Genomic DNA, 19,341 nt, shown 5'->3' on the forward strand with positions numbered 1-19,341 from the left:
ATACCAAACTTGTTTGTATTAAAACTTGAGCGAATATGAAATTAAGATATCCTCAAAATCTGAAACTTCAAAAATCCTAGCTGATCATATGGAATTCTTGTTACATTACCGAAATTTTCAAAGTCGATCATCATGCTTAATATGAGGGAATTATGTGTGGTCGACACTGGGAATACCGTATCAAAACATGATCCCACATACAACCGACTCAAGAATTATACGAGGCAGAGAAAAAATCGGTCAAATTTAGCTTGGCATTCTGGATTGATTAAAGTGGTGTGTGTTCCTAAAGTTTTTAATTACCCATAATTGGTTTAGTGGTGCACCAAGCACTACGATGGAGAGAGGAGACTGGTCCCTGCCCAAACTCCAGGTAAGAAAAAGCACCTCCTCACTTCAGCTACTTTTAATGCTATGCTCTGTTCACCGAGTGCGGGTTGCAACTACGATCCTAAAATTGCAAAAAACTATTTAGAATAATATAAAAGTGGGTGTTTATTAATGAACCTATGGACAAAAAATCTTGTAAAAGACCCTTGCTCTACCACAGCTCAGAAATATGATATTGGTATCCTATCAAAACTAAACATGGAATTAACTTGGTTGTTGTGTAAATCATGGGGCTCAAAGAATACTTAAAAATTTCCCATGGAGTTCATCTATGTTATTCACAAATTAACAGAGAAAGAGGACCCTATAACCTTTGACTGAGGGCTATTATTTTAGACACAATGGATCATCAATTGAGAAAATTTAAAGAAACCCAATACTTTCATGCTATTGCCTACCTAATGAAGAGCATCCCATAAAATTCTGGTACCCTGTGCTTAGGAAGGAGAATGAATTAGAACACTTTTATACCATTTAGGAAAAAAATGTTTTCCCTTTCAAAATATTCATTACAGGAGGCACCCCTGACAGATTAACACAAATTAGCAATTCTTTGTGAGTCTCTCCCAATACTCTTTTTTAGAATTTGTGACTGATAGGTTTAGCAAGTTAAGGGTTTCTATTAATAATATAGATACAAAGAAAACTAAAAAATAACAAAGAACAATTAAGGGTTTCTATTGCATAATGAAGGGAACAAAATTGAACTCAGAGAAAGTTTTGCAATCACTTACCTTAACTAGTCTCCATGGACTTTGTGTACGAAAATTTGACTTGGGTTGTTCGCACTCCATACTTCTGTTTGTCAAACAGGGTTACCCAATGATTTAAACTAAGAAGCAAAGAAACAAAATATACAAGCAACAACTTAGAAAGAGGGATAATGTAGAACTTCATCGTAGATAAGTTTGAAGATGAACTTACTCTGACCCAACCGAGTAGGATATGAGTTCATCATGTGCCATGAATTTAGGAAGTTGTTGGTCGTGAACTGTAAAAATCGATGGACTCTTCGCCATTCACCATAAAACTCATTCGTAGAGTGTTGGAGGCACTTTCTGAAAATTTTGCGACTAGAAACAACAGGTGTATCGGTAGTTTACTGACCATGAAGAGAAATTATGAAACCCTACCCTTTTGAAAATCTTGTGACTAGAAAAGGCAGGTGTATCGGTAGTTCAGAGACAACGAAGAGAAATTTAGAGACCTAGGAAATATGCCTTGGAATTCTAGCTTAAATATGGTGCATGTAATTTAGTGTAAAAATATTAGTGCACAACTGTTAATTCGAGAGGGGGAGGGTGAGCATAAATACTTGTGCATAAAAGTCAGCAGGAGAGGAGAAGGGTAGATGAAAATGGGAGTTGAGTTGACTCAAAAGAAATGCCTATCAATGTAAATATGGAATTATATAAAATTGAACGCACGAGGAGATCCTAGGTTCTTGGTCTTTATTCTAAGCTTTAAGCAAAACAAACGGTTGAATTCAAAATTGCCTGAAACTTGTACTATTACGCCAATAAAAATGTTTATTTTGGAATAAAGTTTTTATTTTTAATTCTTTTTAATTAAATTCATTAATTAAAAAAATCATACTAACAAAATGAGCTATGATGTTTTGAGCATATGGTATTCATAGCCAAAAAAAAAAATGTTTATTATGGAATGAAGTTTTTACTACATTTTTTTAAGCTTTTTAATTAAATTCATTAATTAAGAAAAATATCATATCACCAACTTTACAAAATGAGTTATGATTTTTTGAACATATGATATGCACGAGCCAAAAAATTATTTATAGATTAAGAATCTTATAATAAAATGATTTCTCCATACTTAAGAATCTTGTTATATATTCTTTAAAATGTCTATATATTTAATTTATATATAAATTCTTTTTACCATTAATAATAATAATAATTATTTTAAATAAAGTTATAATTTAATTAATTTTAATAAATTGAAATATATAATAAATTAAATGTTTAGATACTTATTATAAATGGATGTGTTAGTTTCAGTCTTTGCAGCTTTCCACCAGCTTTCAAACATGCTCTTACAAAATGGTCTTAGGGTGTCAAAGTCAAATTTTTTTTTTGGTCACTAGGTATTAGGTCTAAGATTGTTTTCACTCCTTCCAAAGTTTTCCAAGTATTGGTTCATGTCATCATTCGGCTGAGTGTACCATCATTCAAAGAGATTCCATCATTATTTCAGGTTTCAATGGTTCATTTTACACCTTGTTTGTGCTTCAGTTGTGCTTGGGTAAGGCTCATATCCCTCTCCTAGGGTTTTGAAGGTAATTTTTCTTGGATGATCAAATCATCAACAAAACTTATATCCTGGTGCTCATACACTTCCCCTTATCCTTAAAATACCTTCTTAAACACTTCCCATCATTAATATCCATCAAATTCATTGTTTTCTCACAAACCCTAACATATTGCTACAATTTGACACTTTTCTAGGTTAGGCCTATGTTTTGCCCTTTTGGGCCTCTTCCACTCACTCAATCCTTGAAATTCCACTTTCCCCTACTTCCTAACATTCCTCCCTACTTCCCAAAATTTTCTCAAGAATTTATAAGCCCCTCATCCCCTTCATTTCCCTTTATTTCTACAAATCTCTTGTTGGGATAGGTTTTATTCAAATAATGTTTCTGAGCAAGAAAATATGAGTTTGAAAAACATGAGAGAGGTTTTTGTCCATCATAGACTCAAGAACAAAAACCTCCTTCAATTTTTACACAGGTCTCATGGTTTGGGAGAAATGTCCAAACAATCATTTGCCACAAGAGAGTTGCTGCCCTTTTGGAGTGACTTTGCTAAAATAAATTTTTATCCTAGATGTAATGTCAAAAAGACTTGCTTGATGAGTCAAATAATAACTAGACATAGAGAGATTTTCAATGAACTATCATGAGCTCAATTTGGAGTTGAGGAAGACCTCCAAAAGTTGACTAAAACAACATTCTGCATTTTGGCAGCCTCATTCTTCACATTTTGACCAGTCTTGGGAGATTGAGCTTTTGATAGGGAAAATTAGCTCCAAATTAAAAACTTAAAGATGTTCTGTAAAGTAGACTCAACAAGATTTCCAACGAGCTATCCCATGCTCAATTTAGACATCGGGAAGGCAGTAAAATGTCATCTTGAAGTAGCGTTATGCGTTCAGGAAGTGGCGTTGTGCATTCAGGCGGTGGCTCAATGCACAACGCCACCGGCGTTGCGCTTTTCTTAGGGACACCCAATGGAAAAATGGCTTTCATTTTTAGATTCAGAGAAATGAGTACATGCACCCTATGGATTTTCTAAGTTTTTGGGGTAGAACTGGTCCACCAAAAAGTCAAAAAACACCCTAAAAATGATCTTTCTGCCACTTTTTGGACACATAGAAACAGTCTTAGGAGAATCAAGTTTTGAGGGGTCAAATGAGCTTCAAATGAATAAATTCTAGGCGTTTTGGAAAGTATATTTGAATACCTTTCCAATGAGTTATCATGAGCTTAATTTGGATGCCGGGAAGGCCTCCAAAAGGGACCTGAAAGTGGCGCTGCGCGTAGTGACAGGATTGCTAGTTTTCCATTGTTTTGACTGTGTTCATGGATTTTCTCTCATGGATGATGTTTTACCATTGTAAATGATGACTTGGCATGTAACTATGATGGATAACTAGTAGTAGAGGGTAGATTCATTACATTAGAAGTCAATTTGAGCTCAAATGAATCAATTTTTCACTTTTAGAGGCAAGTTGTTGAAATCCCTACATTCCTGTTTCTTGTCCAGAGTTGGTTAGATTAGCTCCTCATTTTAGGGATTCGACCCCTGAGGATGGGAGGAAGTTGAAACAAGCCTATATCTTCTTCTTATTTCCCATTGTAAAGGGTTAGACTCAACTCGATGCTCAGACCTTGATTGTACACCTTTTGTAAGTAGTTTGGCAGCGGATTAATAAGAATTGCAGCTATTTTTATGGGATCCATGTGGTATGAGTTTTAGCATAGTTTCTTCTTCTGTGATCATGTGTTAATATGTTTTATGTATTCCATTAATCATTTCATTGATTCTAGTTGAATTTTTTCAAGTTGATAGGCGGAATTCATTGTATCAGTGCTCTGCCTTGGGAAACCATTCACCATTTCATGATTTCTGTAGTCTAGGAAGGATTCATGGTTTTCACATGCCCTTCTTAGCTTCTCACCACTCTAAAACATCTCATCCCATCAAGCTCTTGAGTGCTAAAGCCTATGCCTACCTTGCCCCATTGAACACCCTGCAATTCTGACCTAGTTCCCTAGACCTAAACTGTTCAGCTCCTCCTAATCCGGAAAACCCATTCAAAAATCCAATCAAAACTTCATGCTACTGTACCTAGCCTAATATCCTTTACCTGATCCAGTGATCTTGGCCGAGAGCCTTACAGAGAGAGCCCTCTCCCGGCCTAGTAGGGCTAGCTACTTGGCTAAGCGTGGTTTGTGGTTACCCTGACATTGCCTTCCTTCAGCCTGAGGTTCAATCCAGGTGATAACATGATGTTTATCGTTTAATTGATATAACTTAGCTAATATTATTTTATACTGAAATCCATTAAAAAATGGATCACAACCAAATAACATGGTGATTCATCTATGGAGTTGCTCCAAATCTTTAATAGTCCAATAATTTGAAAACACGACCACATTTACGGGAGACAAAGAAATGGTGTCCAGTTTTGCCACATTTACCAGAGACAAAGAAATTGTGTCCAGATTTGCCACATCTATATGAGTTCCAACTTCCCAACTTCCCAATAGGCCACACGTTTGACACAACCTACATAATTGCAAAACAGATAACCTTGAATACGCATTGGTCACCCCACCGCATATTTGTAATGTCGTTTCCATGTGCATACATTACATTGCATGATGGCAGTTAGATGCATCCCAACTATCAACACTGTTGTATCTGGAGTTTGGAAATTGGGTATGACATAAGTTTAAAGCAGGAACCAAATTTCACATCCATTTGCTTGTTAAAGGTGGAGGACAGTTATGCATTTTTCCTAAATTTTATTTTATATTTATTATATTTTATTAGTCCCTGCCAAGGCAGCAGAGACTATACTAACTCGTAAAGGTGCTTATAAGGTGCTTATTATTAGTCTTTGCATCTGAATTCAAACACTAAACTTAAAGTTTGTGTACAAACTCTATAATATATATTTTTGACTATCCTATTAAATTTTGACAACCATTTCTTTGGGCCATTGAGAAATTTGAAGATCTTATTTAGCCTCTTCTTGAAGCGGAAAGTCACACATGGTTTGAAAAACATGAGATTAAAAATCATGTTGGTAGGAATTTCTTTTCAAGGCCGAGTAATGCTAACGTCAGTTGGTTAACATTAATTATTCGCCTCAGGACCCGGTTGCCTCAACAACGGTATCTCTAACTTCATCCAGTGTAGACACAATCCACAATCCTTCATTGAGTTTGACACAATCCACAATCTTCATCGAGTCTTAAGCCCTCTAGTACACGCAGCGGCTGTCGAATTACCCAAATTGGCCAACTGGCTTCTTTGTTATATGTGGTAGTCGAATTACCCAAATTGGCCAAGCGGCTTCTCTGTTACACATTGCGGCTTGTCAAATTAACCAAGTGGGCCAACTGGCTTCTCATGTTAGGTTCCCTTTACTCTGTTGAAGTGAAAGTGAAAAATCAGAGTATCAGCGCAATCCATTCATACCAGTAATATGCGACATACTGAGATTACACCATAGAGTCCAAGATAGTTTTCCAGATTACGCTGGCCAAAGTGTTCTGCATACTCCGGTAGAATTAACAAGCGAAACTGCATGAGATACTACCCATAATGCCGCACACGACATAGGAAAACATTTATTACATTCCCATATCCCTCAAAAGAGACAGGGGATCAGATCACATTACACTCAGCAGGTTACAATGAGAGATGCAAGGCTTTATGTAAGGCCATATCGACTGCAATTTTCACGCAAGCATCCTTCTGAAAGGCAAGTGCTCATTTTCTTCTATTGCCTCGGAATAAATAGTTGGGTCCTCAGTCAGTTAGATTCGGGTGGAGATCAAAGCAACATACATCTTTTCTTCCTAGGCCTAATAAGACAAACTACCTTGACAACTACTATTAGGGATCTATATAATTCTATTTTAATATAACATAGAGATTATCCATTTTAATCATCATGCACAACGTGCCTGTTCTTTAGATACTGTATCATCTACGCTATGTTTGTAACCCTTTACTCTGTCGAAGTGAAAAATGAAAGCATCGACGCAATCCATTCAGTTCATTCTCCTCATTTTTTCTTAGATGAACAAGTGCTTCCTCTTGGAGCGCGGCTTTACATGCCACAATTGCCAAAATGTATTTGGACCAATGTACATCACGTCATAATGTCATCGAGTGGATTATTATCATCCCAACTGGGGAGGGAAGGATATATGTAACTTGGTGGAAGAAGAATAGATGGGAGACACTCAAGCAAGGGTTTTTCTTAACCTTTTCATATCTTGGTAAAACCCTTGATGTAACCTCAGCAAGGATCCTGGGAAAGTGCAGGCCTCCCAAGTTGGTGTTATTAAATAATTATAGGCACAAGTCACAGAGTTTCAGTTGAAGCTGGCACCTAAGACCAACCCAGAGGAAAAATAGAACCAAGCACACATTCACGGGGCCACAATGGCTCAATTAGATGCATCAATATGAAACACAACTTGGTAACTTAGTTACCCGCTATGTCAAAGGATGAGAAACAACGGGTCATTTTTCAACATAATATCCAAATTAGCGTTAAGCATATTTTTACTTGCAAGGAGGGGCCTAATCACAGCAAACACTCTGCTACACAAAAAGATACATAGAGGAACATAAGCCTTACTGCCACTGACATTGATAGTTCCAGATATTTTTGGAATCTCTCCCAATATGCAAGACAAAAGGCTTGACTTACCTGATCCAACAGTGCCACAAACTTCCACCCTCATCCCTCTCCTGACCTGCAAATGTATATTTTTGAGAGTTGGTTGTTCCAAAGAAGGATCCTAGTTGAAATGTCCATTTTTTATATCAATTTCTAACTCATTTAAATGTGTAGGGATGCTTTCAACTGCATCTGCTATAATTCATGTTCTTGAAGAAAGGCAGTGACACGATCGAGGGACACTTTTGCTTGTGCAAGTATTAAAGGAGGTCTGGAAGATTATAAATAGGTTCTTGAAGTATTCTAAATGTTGCCAATGCTGAGAGGACTCTACCAGCTGTCAAAGGGATTCCCATGAGGATGGTGGCACCGAATGTTATTGATATAACTGCGGGTGCTCCCCAGAAAATGAATGTTGTAGTAGCTCCAAGTTTAAGTGACTTTCGAAGCCAACCATACTCAGTTTTTCTCAAATCCTCCAATTTTTCCAAATATCTCATCTCCCAAGCTTGCAGTTCGAGTATTTTCATGATTTTTAATATTTCTGACGTAGCTTTCATCCGTTCATCTTTTGATTCCATGATCTTCGTTTGAAAGTCCTTTTGTCTTCTTGTAAGTGGTAGATTTCCCACCATCACAAGCAATGTAGCCGCAAATCCTGAAAGTGATGCCATGCCTAAGTTTTTATAAAGAATATACATTGCAAGTAGAATCTGTATAGGAAGCATCCAGATTGTGTTTAAATACCATGCAAAGTCTCCAATACGCTGGACATCTACACTCATATAGTTGATTATTTCCCCACTACTGTGACCATGATAAGCCTGACTTGACAGATGAAGGCATTTCTCATATATATGTGTTGTAAGGGCTGCTCGCATGCGCATTCCAAGCTGCCTTGCCCCAAAAATCCATTGCCTTCGTGCTATAGTCTCAACAATATTTGCACAAAAAAAAGCACAAGCTAGCATAAAGCCTTTATGTGTAGAACGCTGCTTTCTAGTCAAAAAATTTACAAGGGCTGCTCGCACGGGCATTCCAAGTTGCCTTGCCCCAGAAATCCATTGCCTTTCTGATATATAGTCTCAACCAGCTTTGCACCCAAAAACGCACAGGCTAGCATATAACCTTTATGTGTAGAATGTTGCTTTCAAGTAAAAATTTTACAAAATTATCAATCAAGTACGGACCAACATAAGATGCAATTGCATTTACAACTGCAAAAATTGCATTCAGAGCGGCTTTTTTCCAAATAAACAGGACAACAACTTTTGACATTGATGGTTTTTTTGAAGGATGCTTTTGTTTCAAAAAATCTACTTTTTCATCGAATGAATGATAAACATCATCAGCAGAGTCCTTTGCGACGTTTTGTATGTCATTGAGTTCCAGGGGTTTCTTAATGCCAACACGAAACAAGGGATCAAGCCAAGAAAATGTGACAAGACCAAATATACTCGCTTTGGCATATGGTGATTCTGGCTTTGTATCTGCATGCTTCACTGTAGTGGAACCCAAAAGTGGTTCTTCAAGCTCCGATGTGGAGTTGTATATGCCTGTGTCTCCTTGAATAGCAACATAGAACAAAATGAGGCATAAGAATAAAGTGAAAAAATCTATATATGCATCTGTGGATATTTCCCTGTATGCAACTACAGAGTTGATATCAGTTAGAGAGGAGAGAACTGATTGCACAAAAGAAAATATCCACCAGATTCGCAAAATGATTGGGAGTCTCCTACGAATTGTCTTTCTGATATTGAATGTGATTATAGACACAAATGGCCATGTGAATGTCAGTATAATATCTTCTGCAACTACAGAAGCATGCCAAGTACATTTTCTTTGTATGCCATGAAATATATCCCATAGCATTTTGTATATAATAAGTATGGTAAATGAGTAAAGTTGTTAACAGAGTCACGAAAGGAGTAAGCGACTCTTTTCTTTGGATATATCAGAATTTCTTGAGATCCCTTCTTTGTCTTTCTGAATCTCATGAATCAATACAATGGAATCGAAAGTTGGAATGTAATACCACAATAAGACCATTGGTGGACAAAAGTGTAATACCACAATGACACCATTGGTGATAAAATTACATGTATCAAATTGAATGGGGCTAATTATTGAACGAAATTTGTAAAGGTTTTCTTAAAAACACATGGTAAAGTGTCGTATCATTCCAAAGATAAGTCCAAAGAATGTTCGTCTAATTATGAGGAATGGATCCATGATGATGCCCAGATTATGACATGGTTGTGGAATAGTATGGAGCCCTCAGTTAGCTCTAATGTGATGTTTTTTAACACATCTAAAGAGATATGAGAATCCCTAAGTGAGATGTACTCCTCCCATAAGAACATGAGCAAGGGAATTGCCAAATTCCAAGACATATTTACCTTACAGAAAGGAGACAAGACGTGAGGGGAACTCGTTTCCACACTGCGAGGAGGAACTTAATGTTTAACAACAATACATACCTTTGAGAGTAAACAACAACAATTGAGAGTAGTCTTGTAGATGAGACCCAATTTTATTGTTGAATATGAATTGTTTGGGTTGTCTCCTGGTTTGTTCCATTGGAGGACATTTCATGCTTTGAGTCTCTAGGGTTGTTGGTAAAATGTTGTGTAATCCTTCCCCTGATAAAGGTCATGAAGAAGCTGCTAAGGAAGCTAACATGGATGAAAATAGAAATTGTCTATCCAGTGCAAAGTCGAAATAAAAGACTAGATTCTTGCCATTGGAGAAACCCGTCCAGGTTTTGAAGACACTGATGTCGAAGATGATCAAGCAATTTAACGTGATAAAACACCAAATATTCAAGTTTGTTGATTTACATTGCAAGTAAGGGTAAACTTAATCACATTGAGTTGCATAAGATATAACTTCCAAGGTACATGAAGCATGCGAGTAATGCTTATGCTTGCTTTGGATCTATAATAGGATGACTTATGCTTACTTTGGATCTGTAATAGGACGATCTTTAACTACAAAAAAGGGCATCGATACATTAAGGAATGCAACCTATGCTTTCGTATTAGGTGTTTTGTAGATAATTAACATTATTTATTTGTTCTCATCTTGTTACACCTTTTGATCTTACCCTAGATCAATGACCTACATTTTATTGACATTGGTAGGGACTTGTTGCTTCGCAACCGCACTTGTTTCGTGTAAATTTATAAATGTCATTTGGTGAGAAGAATGAAAGATGTGGCAGAGGTTTCAAATGAAATTAGACTGACTGTGATTATGGCAAGGAATCAAAAGTCAACATCATAGTCATTGAGTTGAGCATGTAAAATTTACGCCACTGCCTAGACCACCCTTATGATTCAATCACCATGTTACATGTATCCAAGTAGGAGGAATTACTTGCACCAGTTGCTATGCTTATAAAATTTTATGATGGGTTGCTAAAATGTCGAATGTTAAAGCTGATTATTTTTATTTTGATGCCTTATGTTTATAATTAAGAAAAACCATCAAAAAACTCAAATTTTTAGGCATGGTTTAAATATAGGGATCCATTCTCCCTAAAATTTGAGGACTTGTGGACATTTAGGAAACATCCCCAAATTTTTGGGGACTTTATTGGGGACTAGAGGACTTCCTTGCGATCCCCAAGATGTTCCAAGCAAACTTTAAGTACATTCCAGAATCAAGGACGTATTGGAAATAATTCAGGGATTTTCGGGGATATTTCAAGGATAATATAGGCATATATCTTCAATTTTGACAATCATGGAGATTGATGATTGGACAATATGATCACCTTTCCCATTCATTATTTTTGTATTGCATTGGATCTATAATTATGTTATACAAGTTGCAGCCGAAAACATGGGTTTTGTATGATGATGGTTTTCAATTGGGTTTCTAGTCATTTAAATACTGTATTTTCAACAACAAAATTACAATAAGCAAAGCCTTTATGTCAAGAAAACTAAGAAAAGCCTATATGTCAAGAAAACATGAGATGAAACACTTCAAAGGGCTAATCATTGTGATTATTTCTCTTGTTTTTTCTCATTTTTCAGGTCATCTCAACGTTTACATATTGTACATGGTTTCCAGGATTCATTCAAGTCCTACGCTTACACCATCCCAACCTTAACCACTATGAAAAACAATCAGATAGTAGTGACTTGGTTTGGGTACTAAATGTTTGAATACATTCATATTAAATCACCTTCTTAATGAAATATGAATCTAATCCCTTTACAAAATAAAAGTATTTCATAGTGGTTTTCAATACAATTGTAAAAATTTGCAAAATCTTTTGAGAAGGGAATTCCTTTACATTTAGCATAATCAACATTAGCATGAAAAATGAAGAAACGTTGTTATAGATACAATTATGTATCGCATAGACCATTCATTGAATTTATTGCAAATTGAAAATAGTCACCCAAGTTTCCTAACGCTCAACTGCATTTTACTCATTTCTAACCACCAACAATGGAAAGTCACTTAACCCTTTTTAATTTACTTGTGTTTTTTTAGAATTGGAAAGTGTATGGAAAGTGTAAAGGATATGCATAATACCATATAATATAGTTTTTTTTATGCTTATAATCTTGAAGCAAATACAAATGCTATAGGGAATATATATATATATATATATATATATATATATATATATATATATATATATATATATATATATAACCGAACTAAGAATTGACAATAAATTGGCGAGGAAAAAGAGAAGAGTTTTGATCAGATCAAGAAAAAATTGGTGAATACAATAAATAAAAATATACACATATATTGAATTAAACAAGACATGGCTATAGACAGGACAACCAAATATTCTCAAGTGAATGACCTGTGGTTTATGTTCGATGAATGCTTCTTCATAAGTCTCGTCTTCCAAAATTCGATGAGGACTTCTATTTCGGATATAAACAACTATCATTGATGCTTGATTCCATAGAAACATAGGCAGGTCTTGATCATGCATAATTTCCTTGATAGATTCTTCGATGGATTTGCTCTTTCTTTCAACAACTCCATTTTGTTGTGGATTGTACGGTACTATCAACTCCCTCTTAATCCCAACTTATTTACAAAAGGAAGCAAGCTCCTTGGAAGTGCATTCTTCTCCATTATTAGATTTGAGGATCTCGATTTTCTTTCCCTTCAAGTTTTACACTTTAGCTTTAAATTCCTTAAACTTGTTAAAGACTTCGTCCTTGGTCTTCATGAAGTAGATCCATGTCTTGTGAGAGAAGTCATCAATAGAGGTTACATAGTACAAGGAGCCTCCATGAAACTTTACTAGCATTGGACCACATTCATTAGAATGGATTAGATCCAAAATTTATTTGTACCTACTTTCACTGCTTGGAAAGGGCTTCTTGACATTTTCCCAAGTGCACATCCTTTACAGACTTCTTCATGTTCTACCTGCAAATCTAGAGCACCTGAAACCATATGTTTTAAGGCATGAAAAGCTATAGAGTGAAGGTATGAATATCTTCTATGCCAAAGCTCACATGGATTAATGTCATTATGTACTAATGCTTGAGAAGGTTGTTTCAATAGTCTATATGACCTTCCTTCACGGACTTCAATTACTCTAGCTACATTTATACTAGAACCCTTATGCCATACAAGAACTTTTCCATCAACAAATGCTACTATGTCTCCCTTATCCTTTGAGCATGAAATGAAAACCAAATTCTTTTTCAAACTTGTTACATATAGTATGTTGCTAAGATGAATGTTTTCACCTGATTCTAGCTCAATGGAAGTCTTCCCAATGCCTTTTACTGCACAACAGTTGTTGTCTCCAAGTTCTACCTTTTGAGATAGTCTCCTTTCCATTAGACTAGTGAGGTTGTCACGATCTCCCATCATGTTCCTTGAGGCACCACTATGTACTAGCCACAAATCATCACTATCTACAATAGAACTTGTAAGAGTGGAAAAACAAAAGAAATCTTTGGTACATGAATCTTCATTCTTGGGTCTTTTTGGAAATTCTTCAAAGTCTGCTACGATGGCATACTTCTTTCCTTTTCTCTTTCTATCATTTGATCTTTCAGGACAATCATGTCTATAGTGACCAAATTTGTAACAATGATAACATTGAACCTTAGACATATCTCTCTTTCCTTGAGGAACATATATTCTTTCTTCAGGTCTTCTTCCTTGATTTCTTCTTCCTCCATTTCTTCTTTGGAAATCATACTTCTTTATTCCTCCACCATTCTTGAAACGTGTTGCATATGCTTAAGAGCCACCTTCTTTGGATTTATGAATCTTTCCTCTTGACATAAGTCTTGATTCTCCTTGAGTACATGTAGTCCATAGTTCAACAAACCTTCGAGCTCGTTTTCTAACACATATCCTTGATGCAAATGAATCCCATGATTTAGGTAAATCATTAAGTGTTGTAGTCACTAGTTCCTTTTTAGAAATGATTTCATCAATTGCTTGAACTTGATTTTGCAATTGGAAATCCTCATAAAGTATGAGGCTATAGTATCATTTCTTGTCACTCTAACATCACGAATCTCATTCCTCATGTTGATTTCTTGACCAAAGTTGTTGATATGGTATAATCCAACTAGGGCATCATACATCTGCTTTGAAGATTCAATATTTGCAACATAAGGAATCAAGTGATCTCTAATAGAGTCCACAATGATGCTTCTAGAAGTGATATCATCCTTCTCATATTTCATTTTCCCTTCATCATCTGAATCATCATCTTTAGGCTTAGTAATCTTACCTTTCATAATATCTAAAAGATAATTCTTAACAAGGAGAAAATAAACCCTTGTTTTCCAAGACCTAAAGTTTATAGCTCCTTCCATTTGTTTTCTTCTTTCATACAATGTTTAGGAAGGAGAATGATTCCAATTTGATTTCTGTCTTCATTCTTTAAGAGTGATTTCAAAGTCCTTTCTATCACCAAATCTATGATACAATGTTGATTTTTCAAGTGCAATAGATACAAGCACGAATTCCTGAAATACTGATAATTACTTCAAATGATGTAGATCTTCTCTTAACAATTCTTATTTATCATTAAGCAGTTATACTTCAGAAATTCAACTATAAAACTATAAAGACAATAGAGATCACAGTGCAGAAAGAGAACACAAGATTTACCTTTGGAAAACCCACTTGGGGGAAAAACATAACAACCCTTTCCTTAGAGAATTTTTTCAGTTCAACAAGAGATACATCTAATGTAGCTAATCAACTATGGGGTCAAATAGACCAATAATGCTTATGGTGAAACCTGGTCAACTACCCTCAATTCAAGCCTCCGATATTCCTAACAACTTGGCATGATCTGATTTGCCCTAGGTTGAAATTTAGCCACCCAAAAACTGTCCAAAAACTCAAAAATTCGGCTTCCGGGTTCACCCAAAAATTTAGTTAACCCATAATATGCTACCCAAAAAAATTCCCAAAAACACACGTGCGAGCTATAAGAGAGAGAGAGATAGATGCTAAAGATGAATTTATCCTTCTTGTCCTTCTTGTCCTTCTTCTCCTTCAATTGGATGCCTAAAAACTATCTTTCTTGTGTGACGTCGAATGGTGCCTTTGTAGAGGAGGTTGAATGTCTTTATATAGAGTTTTTCCTTCGTGAATGGGTGTGTCTCTTCATTGGGGCCGACTTGACTTGAGGTAGGGCCAACTTGATTAGTTTGGAGCCAAAAATTCAAAATTCAAATTTTTCTCTTTTAAATCTGACATGAAAACCATGTATTATATAAATTCTTTCAAGGTCTAAACAATAAAAATGACATTAAGAACATGTCTTACATTTACATTATATATTGCTTCTATCAACGCATCCTCTAGCTCGAAAAATCTTGCGATTCTATATACAGGTGCTAGGAAGTCATCTTCTTTTGAACTAGGATTGTCATTGGGCCCCCAAGACTACATTCTCCCACAAATTTCCCCACAAATTTCCTTCAGTATTGTTTGCTATTGATTTGTTGGTATTTGAATGGTTTTCTCTAGTCATTGCTTATTTGTAGGAGGGGTTTGCACCCCTCACCACGTGGGTGTTCATGAAAAATCACTAGCAACATAAAAAGGTTACCAAATCTAATATGTAATTGATCTAAATACAAAATACAACTGCAAAATTAGGGTTTGCAGAAAATTTGTACAGTTCAAACCCTAACCATAGAAAAACACTATTTGTTGTTGTATGTCATTCGAACCAAAATTGTGATGGTGATCAAGTAGTATCCATCGCATAAAATTTTAAAGATGGAAATTTATGTTAAAGTTTAGAAACTCTAATATGCAAATTGTAAAATGCTTAGAAATAATTTTGTAAAAATTTCAAATTTCTAATGATATTAGTATTTATAAAATTAGGCAATTGTTAAGGTAAAACAATTTTATATTATAAAATTGGGTGAGTTATTTTAAAAAAAATGGAAATAATGTATTTTTTTGTTATTTGAAAAAACATAGAAAATTAGCCCACCTACTAATGTTAACCCCTAAAATTTTCCATGATACTTATTTATTATACAAAAAAAATTAAAAAAAAAACTTAATATATTTTATGACTTACTTTAATTTTTTAATTTTCTTTTAAGAATCTTCTCAATGTTATGCGAAGCTTACTATGTAGCATTGAATGTTAAGTGAGGGCAGATATACATCATCGGGTCATGTAAGATTATGAACCTTTCATCATCCATCGTCATGCATCAAAGTGGATATTAATCACCATGGTTTAATTTGAAATTCATCGAAAGTATAATTGGTCATCCATCTATCCAAAGAGTATTGTTAATACACACAGGTAAATGGATGGTCACAATGGAGGCATAGAATTATGAAATTGTTGAGAATAAGATTTAAAAATTAAGGTCCTTGAAAATTTTCCTAACTTGCTCCAGAGTAACGAAAAGAACGAGAGTAAAGGGACCTTGTCTCATCACAGTGGGAATAAACCCCTTGTAAAGAGCCATAGGACCTTCCGCCTTTATGGTCTTCATAGCACAGTCAAGGGCTCCGGAATAAGGTGCCGGCTGTCCTGGTTTAGGGTCCATATTCATGATCCGGGTCTTGATGACGTCCACGGGATTCGAAGCCACCGAAGCCACAAACCCTGCACTGAAGCTGGCTGTGACATGCGTGCTCAGGCCGTCTTTCATAATGTCGCGGGAGATGATAGTCTCCTTGATCTGATCGTAGGTAGCCAGCTGCGAGGCCGTCACGATCATGGCCCTCTGGACGGTCAACGATGACCCTGTCCACAGTGAAGTCACGCCCTCTTGTCGAACCATGCGACCGATGGCATCGCCAACGCTCGTGTAGTTGCGCCTCTGGGCAACCGGGAGGCGCCCATCGGCTTGCATTCTCACCATCGCCACATCAGCGGGGTTGCCCACAGCGGCGCCGATGCCTCCAGCGATCAAACCGGCGGCGATCTTCTGGACAAGTGGTAGGTTTCCCGGTTTCGAACCCGACTCTCGCCATTTCTCCTTCAGAATCTCGTATAAACCCATGCGAGTGGTCGAGTACAGTACCTGCCGGAGCATGGTTGCAGACACACCGGAAAAGAGCGCAGATACCCCCTCCGTCTGAACCACGCGGAGTCCCACAGAGATTGGCCCCACCCTATTCTGGTGGGCTAATTCCGTCACCGGGTAACCGGCGCCCACATTAGCAAAGGCGAATGCGGGACGAACAGTTTGTTCGCCTTGTAGCTGCATGCGCACCTTTATCAGATCCAGAGGGTGCGTGCTACAGCCTGCGACAACCGAGGCAATCCCTCCTTCCAGAAATCCCTTTACGCCCATTTTTCTGGAACAAGAACCACTTCAGCACCCAAGAAAATAATACTCCCTCCTCTCTCGCTCAGCGGGATCAGCCGGAAGCGCTTGAGCAAGGTCGCGGCTCGTGGTCCCTCTCAGAGATATGCAAATAATGGAGGAATCTACTAAGACACTCTGTTATGTATTTCTATATATATAGGTAATATAGACACATGATTGAATGCAAAAGGAGCCGATGTGTGTATACATATGCCTGATCACTACTGGATGGTTACCGGCGCGTTCACCATCAATATGAAATCATACGCGCCTAACGAAATGTCGAGGATGCGCCCTGCAAATTGGAAAACGTTGAAACGCGAAACCCCAGACCTTTTCAACAGCCCAACCTGATCTCACCCAACCCAAGAATAAACCCCTGTAGGCCCAGGTTCCCAACCAGTGTTCAAATTTGAACACATCACAGCCCTTCTGAAGCCCTCTAGCACGTCAGAGAAGTGCTCAACAAAATTTAAATTTTGATTTTTACAAGTTTAAAAAAAAATTAAAATAATATTATAAAATGCCCAATGAAGGGTTGTCTGTCCGTAGGACATTTCAAAAAATTCCAGTTCTCTGTCTGATGTAACACTCTAAAGTCTGCAGGAGGTTCTGACAACACTCAAAAAAGTGCAATGGGACGTAATGGAGGTTGTTCATCCATTCTCAGGGCATAGTCATAATGGCAACATTATAGAGTTAGCAGTGATGATATGAGGTTTATGTTCGCATTCGTTGATAACAAAGGTTTCTTTTCGCATTCATTGATAGCATAGGAGAAATAGCTATGTATTGGTATCCGTGAACATGCATATTTTGAAGGTATCAAAGATTTAAAAGAAACAAATGACAAAAGACAGAATTAACGATGACTGAGGTAGATTATTCTGAGCCTGTGAATCTTGCGTGCATTGATTTTTCCAATCCCAACCTTACGGCGAGTGCATCACAAGTTCGCAAGGTATTTTAACTCTGAGTTATAATTTTCAACTTTCATTCCCCTCCCTTTCATTCAGTTCATTGATTTAGGCAGAACCGATTAAAATTATTATGTATTGAATGGTTGATTGATATTTATATAGTCATGTGTAGAACAAGTTCGCAAGGTATTTTAACTCTCAGTTTTAATTTTCAACTTTCATTTCCCTGGCCTTTCATTCGATTCATTGATTTAGGCGGAACCAATTAAAATTATTATGTATGGAATGGTTGATTTATCTTTATATAGTCATGTGTAGACTCTGTATTTTTTTTATATCGTCCATCATGTCATCGATGAAGATTTTTTGGACTAAGTCTTTGAGCAAAGTTGACGGTTTTTTTCCCTTCCTAAGGAGGAAAAGATGAAATTGTTGCGGAATGAGAACCATCAAGGTTATACTCGGTATCAAGCAGAATCTCTTAATCTTTCCATTCAACTCGAAGGTTTGATGTGGATTTCTGTCTCCTTATATTTACTTCTACTTGTAATTACATCTTGCCCTGCTCAACTCTCAAAAATCAATCCATTGAAGTATTTCACTTCATAATTTTTCATATATTCGTTTTTCCAGGGATTGGAAGGGGAGTTATGAAACCTCTGAAGCGTCGATAAAGGAAAGTGATTTGACAGTCCCAACCAATGGCCTTCAACAGGTATGCAGTGCAACATTTGAAACGATATTTTTCATACTTGTCTAGTGATTAAAAATAGATTAAAGTGACAATATTGACATTTTTACATCATAACCACATACTACATTTTCTGTGGTATCTCCATTTTCTTTAATTTGTAAAATTTTATTCTTTCTTGTCAACTCACCATTCACACAAGATTGTTCAATTATGAGATTACCTCATTAGACTTACTGATTCACAATTTTTTTTTTCATCTTGTAAATAACTACTACTTCGAGGATGTTGAATATATTCGAGTACTGATCATCCTAGCGCTATGAAAACAACTTCCATCCTACCTTTATGAGGACATATTCATGACATTACTTTGATGTTCCACATAGATATCTTGACATAATATAATAAGGCCGATAGGGTTCCTTACATTTTCCATGAAGACATCATTACTTTGAAATAGGGTTCTTTATTTAGGGTTTCTTTTTAGCGAAAATCGGTATATAGACAAAGTAATCTGTTTATTAATTTGAGTTCTTATTTTATAGTAATAAATGAATAATTTTTCATTTTA

The 19,341-nt window shown here is 36.4% G+C and overlaps 2 pseudogenes; both read right to left on the reverse strand.

Moving 5' to 3' along the window:
- Positions 1-7,153: 7,153 nt before the first annotated feature.
- Positions 7,154-9,210, reverse strand: LOC149228354 (ABC transporter C family member 9 pseudogene; annotated as a pseudogene).
- A 6,956-nt stretch (positions 9,211-16,166) lies between these two features.
- On the reverse strand, positions 16,167-17,425 carry LOC149228355 (mitochondrial uncoupling protein 5 pseudogene; annotated as a pseudogene).
- Positions 17,426-19,341: the final 1,916 nt, after the last annotated feature.

This window comes from Pinus tabuliformis, chromosome J, assembly GCF_031772625.1.
Source record: "Pinus tabuliformis cultivar Carrire ecotype Pingquan chromosome J, CPIR1, whole genome shotgun sequence".
Lineage (NCBI taxonomy): Eukaryota > Viridiplantae > Streptophyta > Pinopsida > Pinales > Pinaceae > Pinus > Pinus tabuliformis.